The following is a 10,234-nucleotide window of genomic DNA, read 5'->3' as shown; positions in this document are numbered from 1 at the left end:
TGAGGCTTCTTCCATTTAACTTTCTATGATGGGCCTTCCTCAAGTCAGAAGTATTTATTCCTTGTAGGATCCCAAAGGGTAGTTTAATGTCTGTTACCACTATATATTGTAAGCTTCTTGGGCAGGGACACTATGACTTACTCATTTTTGTATTTCCTGAACTGTCACCGTTTATGGAGTGATACATATCTATATCTATCTATCTATGTATCTATTGCTGACATGTAGAAAGGGTTCAGTAATGCTTGATAATAAAGTTACATTCCTTGAAGCTCCTTTTAGTTCCGTGACTGTTAAACTGTCATTCATTATGTATTTCTTTAAACTTCTTATTGCATTGGGATAAATATTTCTCTCTGAGGGCAGAAATATGTTAGGGTTAATCTGCAAATCAAAAGTACATAAGGATTTTAATCATAGTATGATTAAGACCTGGAGCTTATGGAAATGCCAGTCAGTTTTGCCTCAAAAGAATAATGAGCTCCTTTTGACACAAGGCAGACTTGTGGTGAAGGAATAGTTTTGCATCTTGACTATGGTGGTGTTCCCATGAAGCTACACGTGTAATAAACTTGCATAAAACTATACACACACATAAATGAACACATGTAAAACTGGAGAAATCTGAATAAGCTCTGGATTGTATCAGTATCAGTTTCCTGGTTTTGATGGTGTGCTATGGTTAGGTAAGATGTTACCACTGAGGGAGGCTAGGTAAAAGGTGCATGGAGTATTTCTGCAGGTTTTTTGCAACTTCCTGTGAATCTATAATCATTTCAAAATTAAAAGATTAAAAAATAGAAGAAGAATGAGCTCCTTTCTTATGAAAACATATTCTGTGGGAAGTTTTTTTCTTAAAAGGAAGTAAGAATTGTACTTAAAGTGTCAGTTTTATTACCATTGCAATTAAAAATTTTTGTCTTTATTCTGTGTATGAAACTAACCTATACAAGACAGTGATTAAACATGAAGTCAGGGCTCACAATATTACATGTATTTATTTTAGTTTGTACTTGTTTTAGTACCTTCAGTACTTACAGAGAGAGAAAGAATAGAAGATAGTAGTGGAAACAAATACCCAGTTCTCCTTTCCTTCTTGGAAATTTGGGGCTACAGTTCCCAGTCTACTTGCACCTAAGCAGAGCCATGTGATACCTCTGGCCAAGTAAATATGAATAGGAGTGATGTGTGGCAGCGGAAAAGCCAAAATGATCCTCCCATTCTCTTACTCTGCCTTAGTAATCGTGGAAGAGGCCACATGTTGAATTAGCCACAATGTGAATTATTTTTAATAATAAAATTATTATGAATAATTACTCTTTATGAATGATTTTTCTTTTAAAGCAGTAATTGTTTTTTGTATTTACCATCAATTTGAGGTGGATATATATGAACAGGAATGCCTGAAGGATAATTCCTATTGAAAAACATTTTAACATATTCTCAGACTGATCAGAATACTATGGAACTATATAGTATAAAGAACTACTCAGTGATAATTCCATATATTTCTTTTAGTAATAAAACATTTTTCTTTCTTATACATGATTGAACACATATTTTGCTTTAAAATTAATAGTCACAATTGAAGAAACAATGGTTTATTTTTCTAATCAAGTGACCAAGCTGCTGAATCTTACCACAACAAATGTTGCACCTTATTTTAGCTAAACAGTAAGACCTTCTGTTTTGATTATTCCTGGCAACTTTGTTTCTCCAGTGGTTTCTGTTTGCCAAACAGTCATGACAAAGAAGTTAACATGGTGGCTGCTGCTTTCAGAGATTCTGGGGTTCATAGATTCAGGGGTTCTGTCAGATGAATCCTCATTTCCAGCTGTTGGCAACCCTTTGTGGAAAGTCCATTCATCAGGACTTTTCTATCATGGTTGGCCAAGAGTCCTGCTTTGGCTGCCAGGGCCTCATTCTGCTGCTGATGATATTCCTGAAATTTAATGGATATTCTTTGCATCACTTAAAAATATTTCTGTAGGCAATTTCTGAACAGGTTATCTCATCAGGTTTTACATCTCTTGCTGTGAAGTCTTTAACACAGTCCAAAAAGCAGTTATACAAGTTTATTGTAGGTTCCAAGAAATTCCTTGAACTGTTTAATGTGATCAAATTCTGGTATTTATGGAGTCATATTCTTTTGGTACATTTATTCATCACTTTTTCTGATGCATGAGTTTCCTTTCTGTTCTAGTCTGGGGCAGAAGGTTGGGGTCTGGGTGGGTGCGTGGCTGCTGGATGGCAGAGACCCTAAGTTTAGCCCTTGAATTGTTCAGTGACTCCATGGGGACAGCTGCTGCAGAGTTGCCAGGACCTACAGTAGTCTTTGCTTGAGTGAGAAATAACTTTTTTTTAAACTTTCTTCCTTATTTATTTATTGTGAATTATTTGGTAGTACTTTTTTGACCTTATTAATTTTCTTAGAGCAGTTTTAGATTTGTAGAACAATCGAATGGAAAGTGAGGTTCCCCCTACCACTACTACTGCCCCCAGAGTTTTTCCTACTATAACATTTTGCAATTGTGTAGAACATTTGTTACAATGGATGAGCCAATATTGAAATATTAGTATTAACTAAAGTCCATAGTTTACATTAGGGCTGTGTTGTACCTTCCATGGGTTTTGATAAATACATAGTGACATATATTTACCACTATACTATCATATGAAACAGTTTCACTGGCCTAACACTCCACCCATCATGTTCCACCTATTTATCTGTCTTGTCTTTCCTGCCTCCCAGTTCCTGGTCATCACTTTTTATTGTCTCTATAGTTTTGCCATTTCCAGAATTTGCATAATTGAAATCATATATTATGGAACTTTTGTCAGATTGGTTTCTTTCACTTAGCAGTAGGCGCTTAAGTTTCCTCCATGTCTTTCTGTGGCTTGATAGTTTAGAGAAATAACTTTTATGTGCTTAAGCCAGTGAGAATTTGGATTAATTTGTCACTGAAGAATCACTTGGCCTAATCTGACTAGTACAGGTGGCATTGGTAGTTGCAGTCATTAGAGATAAGAAAGCCAATAATAGCAATAGCTAACACTTGTTAAGCACTTATTCTCCATGATTTGTACCAGGTACTTGAAAGAATTACCGTCTTTGATTCCCACAGTGACCTACTTAACAGATGAGGAGACTGAGACAAGGAGAAATTTGATAGCACACTGAGGGCCACAGGATTGGTTCATAAGGTTTAGGGCTGGGAATCAAACCTGCATTTGGTCTGATATGAAAGTTCATTTATTTCCTGAATATACTCTAGAGTCTTCTGGTTTATTCACATATTGGTAACTTTCTAAGTAAATTCAAAAGCAGAACTTGGTTCCAAGGTGTTGGGTGTAGTTCTTTTTAGAAAAACATGGTAGATTTTGTATTTTGGGAAATTTCTTCGGATTTATGGAAAACTTTATTTCCTTTGGGGTAAAAGGGGAAGTTCTGTTTCATGTGACATGTTCTGTTTCTATAGTACTCTTATGTTGGGCATAGAGTAGGATTAGAGCAAGTCCTTTTAGGATTTAGAACTACTGATGTGAATAATATGATCTGATTTAACAGTGATGACAGCATAGAAAAATCAGTAATTTAATAAATTAAATTTCATTTATGTGTCTTTGGAGAAGGACTTTTTGTCAGAGTAAGACTTTGTGCCTTGATTGTCCATGAAGTTTTGAACTGAGCCTGACTCTGCACTGTGAGGGTCAAATCCTGAAGTCCTGGCTTTACTCATCTATGATTTATTTGACTCCTTAAGGAATCATTACTTTAATGAAGACAAGTTGCATTACTTTAAACATTTATGTTTGGTAATAAAACTCCAGCCAGGGCCCTAATTAATGAACTGGCAAATTATTTTATTATGCCCTGTTAAAGGTATTAGTTGGTATTGGTTGCTTTTGGGACATTTTTTAAACAAATTTTTTTTGGTGGAAATAAAAACAAATATTGATTCTTCAGGGCTCCCTAAAGTATCTAGGAGCAGTCTGGGGGCAGGTAAAACACAAGATGAAATGAGACATTTTTTTGGACAAGGAAATAAGGGAAATACTCAAGGACTAATGAGAGTATATGTCAAAAGAATAATCAAGTTAGCTTGAAGGGGATATCTTGGCAACATTGGAGGACTATTTGAACATAAAAAAAGAATACTGACTGACTGATTGTAGAAAGAGTAGATGAGCCTTTTATGGGTATCTTAACTTAAGGGAACAATTCATTGTAGAAGTAATTTATGTAGGTTAAGAGCTTGGTCTGGATTTGAATCCTGACTCTGTTACCTCTTTTGCTGTTAAGTTCTTAAACCTTTCTATGCCTCAGTTTCCACATCTGTAAAGTGGGAATAACAACAACTATCTCAGAAGGGTGATGAGAATTAACTAAGATGAAATATGTAAGTAAGGTGTTTAGAACAGTCCCTGGCACATACTATGTGCTAAATAATTGTTGTTTGTTATGTTACTTTTATTATCATTGTCTATACTTCCTGTTACCCATTGGGGGAACCACTGTACCAGCCCTGGGCTTGTTGTTGTTGTTATGGAAAATTGTTTTTTCCTCAGCTTTGTTGAGATATAATTTGACACATAACACTGTGAAAATATAAGATGTGCAATGTATTGACTTGATACACTTACATATTGCAAAATAATTACCGCAGTGGTATTAGTTAATACTTCTATCCCTTCACATAATTACCATTTCTTTTTTGTGGTGAGAACATTTAAGACCTACTCTCTTAGCAACTTACCAAGTATATAATACAGTATTGTTAACTGTGATCACCATGTTGTACATTAGATCCCCAGAATGTATTTATCTCACAACTGGAACTTTGTACCCTTTGATCAACATCTCTCCACTTTACCCACCTTCCAGGTCCTGGTAACCACCATTCTGTCCTCTTTTCTTGTAATGTCCTTATCTGACATTGGTATCAGGGAAATCCTGGCCTCAAAATGTGTTTAGGAGTATTCTCTCCATTTCAGTCTTTCAAAAGAGTTTGAGAAGGATTGGTATCAGTTTGTTTGGGAGAACTCACCAGGGAAACCGATCCTGAGCTTTTCTTTGTTGGGAGAGTGCTGATTAATGATTCAATCTTACTTGTTAATGCTATATTCAGATTTTCTATCTTTTTATGATTTGATCTTGGTAGGTTGTATGTTTCTAGGAATTTATTTCTTCTAGGTTATCCAATTTGTTGGCATATAATTGTTCATAGTGGTCTCTTACAGTAGTTTCCATTTCTGTGATATCAGTTGTAATGTCTCTGATTTTATTTATCTGAGTCTTCTCTCCTTTTTTCTTAGTTTGTCGATCTGAAGGTTTGTCAGTTTTGGCAATCTTTTCACACAGTACCTCTTAGCTTCATTGATCTTTTCTATTGGTTTCTGGTCTCCATTTGTTTCTGCTTTCATCTTTTACTTCCTTCATTCTGCTAACTTTGCAGCCTTGGGCTTTCTTACTCTGGACTTTGGGGAAAAAAAAAAGTGCACTCCTAATCTTTGTTACAGCTGAATTGCTATTTAATACAGTAAGTCATTTCAGAAGCCACTGTGATACCAGGAAGATGGTAAAATCAAAATCTGTAGAAATCCTATTGCTGTGTTAAGAGCAGCTCCATGATTTACTGCCTTGTGAAACTCCAGACTCAACCAAAGGAATTTGGTGAGAGCTACATGGGAGGGATCCCAATGCAGAGGTCATAGAGCTGATTGAAGGATGAGAGTAGTAAACCCCAGAGGCCCTGGGGATTGAAGAGCAGTCTGGACAGGGGCACTTAGGGAGAAACAACCATATAGTCAGTGAACTTCAGTGTTGACATGACTTAGGCTGGTTAAGGTTTGTTTGGCTGTCAGTTCCCTGCATGAATCCTAGGAAGCGTCTCATTAAGAAGCCTGAGAGGAATCACATCCTTACCTGCCCTCCTCTCTTTTTGGAGCATTTTAAGAGATTCATCTTAATCCTGTTCCAATTAATGTTCATTGGAATTGTATTTGAAGTAGTATTAGTTCACCATAACACTTTTTAGCCTTCCTTTAAGTTAGTTAAAAAATCTGCTTATAGAAAAGAAGAAATAAAATTTTTGTTTGAAAGTCAGTTCTCATCTCAATATCTTAAAAAAGCTATGCTTCTAGAAATCACGTGTTAGTACCAAATGCAGCTTTAATTTTTTAATGTAAGATAATGCCAACAATAGAGTTGGGAATTCAAATTTTCACTAAATACAGAACTTTCCTGGAGCAGAGGAAATTCCTAAATCAAGGGAGGTCATGTTAGTCCTTATTTTAAGCTTTTTAGCAGTGTGGTTCGCCATACGAAAGAATCTGAAGGTCAAGTAGATTTTATGTGCTCTTGGCCAAATTATTTGGTCTCTTTCAAACTCAATTTCTTCATACATCAAGGAGTGCACATGGTGATTGTGAGCATGCTACGGAGCCTGTTCAGTTCCCCTGTTTTCTTTTATTATGCCATTTTTAAGGGTTGTTTTATGTTTACAGCAAAATTGAGGGGAAGGTACAGAGATTTTCCATATCATACACCAACACATGCATAGCCCCCCCATTATCAACATCACCCACCAGAGTGGTGTATTTATTACAACTGATGAACCTACAAAGACACATTATAATCACCTAAAGTCTATATTTTACACTATGGTTCACTCATGGTGTTGTACATGCTATGGGTTTGGTTAAATGTATTGTATCCATCATTATGGATGGTATCATTCATAGTATTTTCACTGCTCTAAAAATCTTCTGTGCTCCAACTATTCTACCCCACCTCCTGCCACCCCTTGGCAACTGCTGATCTTTTTAACATCTCCTTAGTTCTGCTTTTTCCAGAATATCATGTACTTGGAATCACACAGTATATAGTCTTTTCAGATTGGCTTTTTTCATTTAGTAGTGTGCATTTAGGTTCCTCCGTGTCTTTTCATGGCCCAGTAATGCATTTCTTTTTAGTTCTTAATGATATTCCCTTGTCTGAATGTGCCACATTTATCCATTGCCCTGCTGAAGACACCTTGGTTGCTTCCAAGTTTTAATAAAGCTCCTGTAAACATCTGTGTACAGGTTTTTATGTAAACATAAGATTTCAACTTTTCTAAATACCAAGAAGGACAATTACTGGATTTTATGTTAAGAGTACATTTAGATTTGTAAGAAACTGCCAAACTGTCTTACAAAGTGGCTATACCATATTGCATTTCCACTAGCAATGAATGAGAATTCTTGTTGCACCACATTTGGTGATGTCAGTGTTGTAGATTTTGGCTATTTTAATAGGTGTGTAGTGGTTTCTCATTGTTGGTTTAATTTGCATTTCACTGACATGTGATATGAAGCATTTTTACATAAGCTTATTTACCAACTGTGTATCTTTGGTGAGATGTCTGTTAAGGTTATTGAGCCTTTTAAAAATTGGGTTGTTTTCTTATTGGATATAGAATTTTTGTATATTTTGGATAACAAACCTTTATTAGACGTGCCTTTTGCAAATATTTTCTCGCATTCTGTAGCTTGTCTTCTCATTCTCTTAACAGTGTCTTTCACAAAGCAGGAGTTTTAATTTAAGTGAAGTCCAACTTATTTCTTTTATGGATCTTGCCTTTGGTGTTGTATGTAAAATGTCATCACCATACCCTAGTTTATTGGAGTTTGCTCCAATGTTATGTTCTAGGAGTTTTATAATTTTGCATTTCACATGTAGGTCTGTGAACCATTTTGAGTTAATTTTTGTGAACGGTTTAAGTTCTGTATCTAGATTCTTTTTTTTTTTTGCACATGGATGTCCAGTTGTTCTAGCACCATTTGTTGAAAAGACTATCTTTGCTTCATTGTATTATCTTTGCTTCTTTGTCAAAGATCAATTGGCTATATTTATGTGGGTTGATTTCTGACTTTATTCAGTTTTGTCTTTTCTCCACTAAATTCCTCTTCTCTATTCTGTAACTTGCCCAGAGGAAAGGGTTAGCTTTATTTATGCTACTGAGTATGCTGTCTGGCTCCCATGTCAGTGTTTCAGCAAACTATGTCATTTATATCATGAAGGATCATCACCTGGGACTTACCAAATTTCAACCAGAATTCAAGGTCCTTGATGAAATACACAAGTGGTATGGTTGCTCTTAAGAACTGAACATTCTAACAGGAAAAAATAGCTGCAAGGGCATCTTGCTTCTACCCTTTCTTTGAACATCTAGATTGTATTTTTCAGGAATGCTTAAAAAGAGAGGCAGGCTCTGTTTCTTTTTCTTTCTCTGCCTCTCTATTTCTTTCTGTATTTTGTCTCCATCTGTTTGAATCCCTGTCTTGCATTTACAGTAATATTCCCCTTATGAAACATTTGTATATCCAGATTTATTTCCATAAATTTGTCCTAAAACTGTAAGACTTCCAGTTTACATCTTACAGAAACTGCAGTCAGCATTCATATGAATTTACAGTCGCTCTCAATGGAGATAATTTTAAAAAGACATACATGGGAGTTGGGAAAAGAAGAGGAAGGGAAACCAGGTGGCAAAGTAGGAGCAGGAGTTTTTTGCTGTGCAGCCCTGGGGAAGAGCCAGGAAGCTCAGCCAAGATACAAGTGAGCCAGAGGGCAGTGCTCTTGCTTGTGAGCAGGAGGAAGGAGCTAGCAAGGTGAGAAAAACTGTTAGAGCTAGGGCCTGGGGTACTGAGACCTTCTGGTATGTTTCCAGTCTGTGGAAGTATCATGGGGGCACTAAGGCTGTACAACCCAGAGCATGGATGGGAAGTCTGAGAAAAACCAATTTAGCTGTAGGGTAAGCTAAATAATTTATAGAAATTTTACTCAAAAAGTTTTCATCTCAAGGTTCAGATAACTATGGAGGCTGCTGGTGGTCTACTCAATTCTAGTCTCCTTTTTATCCTTACTAAACAGAACATTCTCTTTGATCAGTGTGGCAGTGCACCAACTGAAAACTGCATTACCCAGCCTCCTCTGCAGTTAGGGGTGGACATGTGACTCATTCTAGTCAATGGTATAGGTGGAAGTTGCTGAGTAGAGGCTTCATGGAAAGTACCTTCAGAAGGGGGCTAACACACTCAGTCTTCAAGCTCCTTTTGCCTTTCCCCCTTCCCATCTGGAATAGAGATTTAAACATAGTGGGACCTTGGGATTAGAATACATGTACTAAGGATGGTGGAGAAAAAAGTAGGAGGCTGGGACACTGATGACATCATGGAGCTGCCGTATCAGCCAGGGAATGTCTTCTCCCTTCTTCTTTTTTGTGAGAACTGTTGTTGGGTCTGTCACAGACGAAGGTAATTTCTCGTGAAGAGAGATTCTCCATCTCTTAGGCCATCTTGAGATGTGGAAAGGAGAAACCTTCCACTCTGGGTTGTCAAATCATAAAGGGATTTACCCTTGAATAGAGAACCAGACACTGAAAAAGTTAATCTCTTCTTCCTTCAGATTAGAAATCTGTTTTTCTTTCAAATTATTAAAAAAAGAACAAATACTTGTTATAAGAAGAAATTAAAACTAAAGTGTACAAAATGAAAGAGAGAAAATCTTACTGCACTCTCCAGCGTAATCACTGTTAACTGAGTTTTGTGTTTTTCAAAAATTTCTCTCCTTTATATATAAAAACATAAAATGATTGAAAAATTATTTTTGAGAATTTTTATTTTCAAGGAAAATTTATAAGCATCTTGGGGGAGATCCTGATACTGGAAAAAGACTGACAATCACTAAATTTAACTCTCTAGTGACTACTATTGCTATTTTAACACATAAAATATTATTGATAATCTCATTTCCTTGAGTGATTTATTTCAAACCCAAGCTCCTCAGAGTCAGCAGATAGCCTGATCTGTTTTCCCACAGGGAAAATAGACATCATCATGCGGAAACGCTTTCAAATTCCTACCCTCCCACGTACCCATGTTCACATCTCATCTTACTTCCTTCCCATTGGTATGAACAGATACATGCCTGAAGAACTTGTATCATTTATTATTTCCTCTCCTCTGGGTCTTCACCCTCTTCTTTTCTGTTATTTTTCCACTCAGCATGTGAAAGTGTTCAACTCTCCTTTGTTTAGAGATATGAACAAAATACTTTTCCCTAACCTTATGTCTACCAGTACCTACTGCTCTTTCTCCCTCTCATCACAGCATCACACTTGAGTGTGTGGTCCACATTTGCAATCGTTTCTTCCTCACTTCCTTGGACATCTAGTTGTGGTCTCCATCA

At 36.5% G+C, this 10,234-nt stretch overlaps 1 pseudogene; it reads right to left on the bottom strand.

Annotated features, from left to right (window-relative positions):
• Window positions 1-1,792: 1,792 nt before the first annotated feature.
• On the bottom strand, window positions 1,793-2,143 carry LOC107034544 (mitochondrial import inner membrane translocase subunit Tim9-like; annotated as a pseudogene).
• Between the last annotated feature and the right edge of the window lie 8,091 nt (window positions 2,144-10,234).

Source organism: Vicugna pacos, chromosome 11 (genome assembly GCF_048564905.1).
Source record: "Vicugna pacos chromosome 11, VicPac4, whole genome shotgun sequence".
Taxonomy (NCBI): Eukaryota; Metazoa; Chordata; class Mammalia; order Artiodactyla; family Camelidae; genus Vicugna; species Vicugna pacos.
This window is presented reverse-complemented; position numbering and strand designations above follow the sequence as displayed.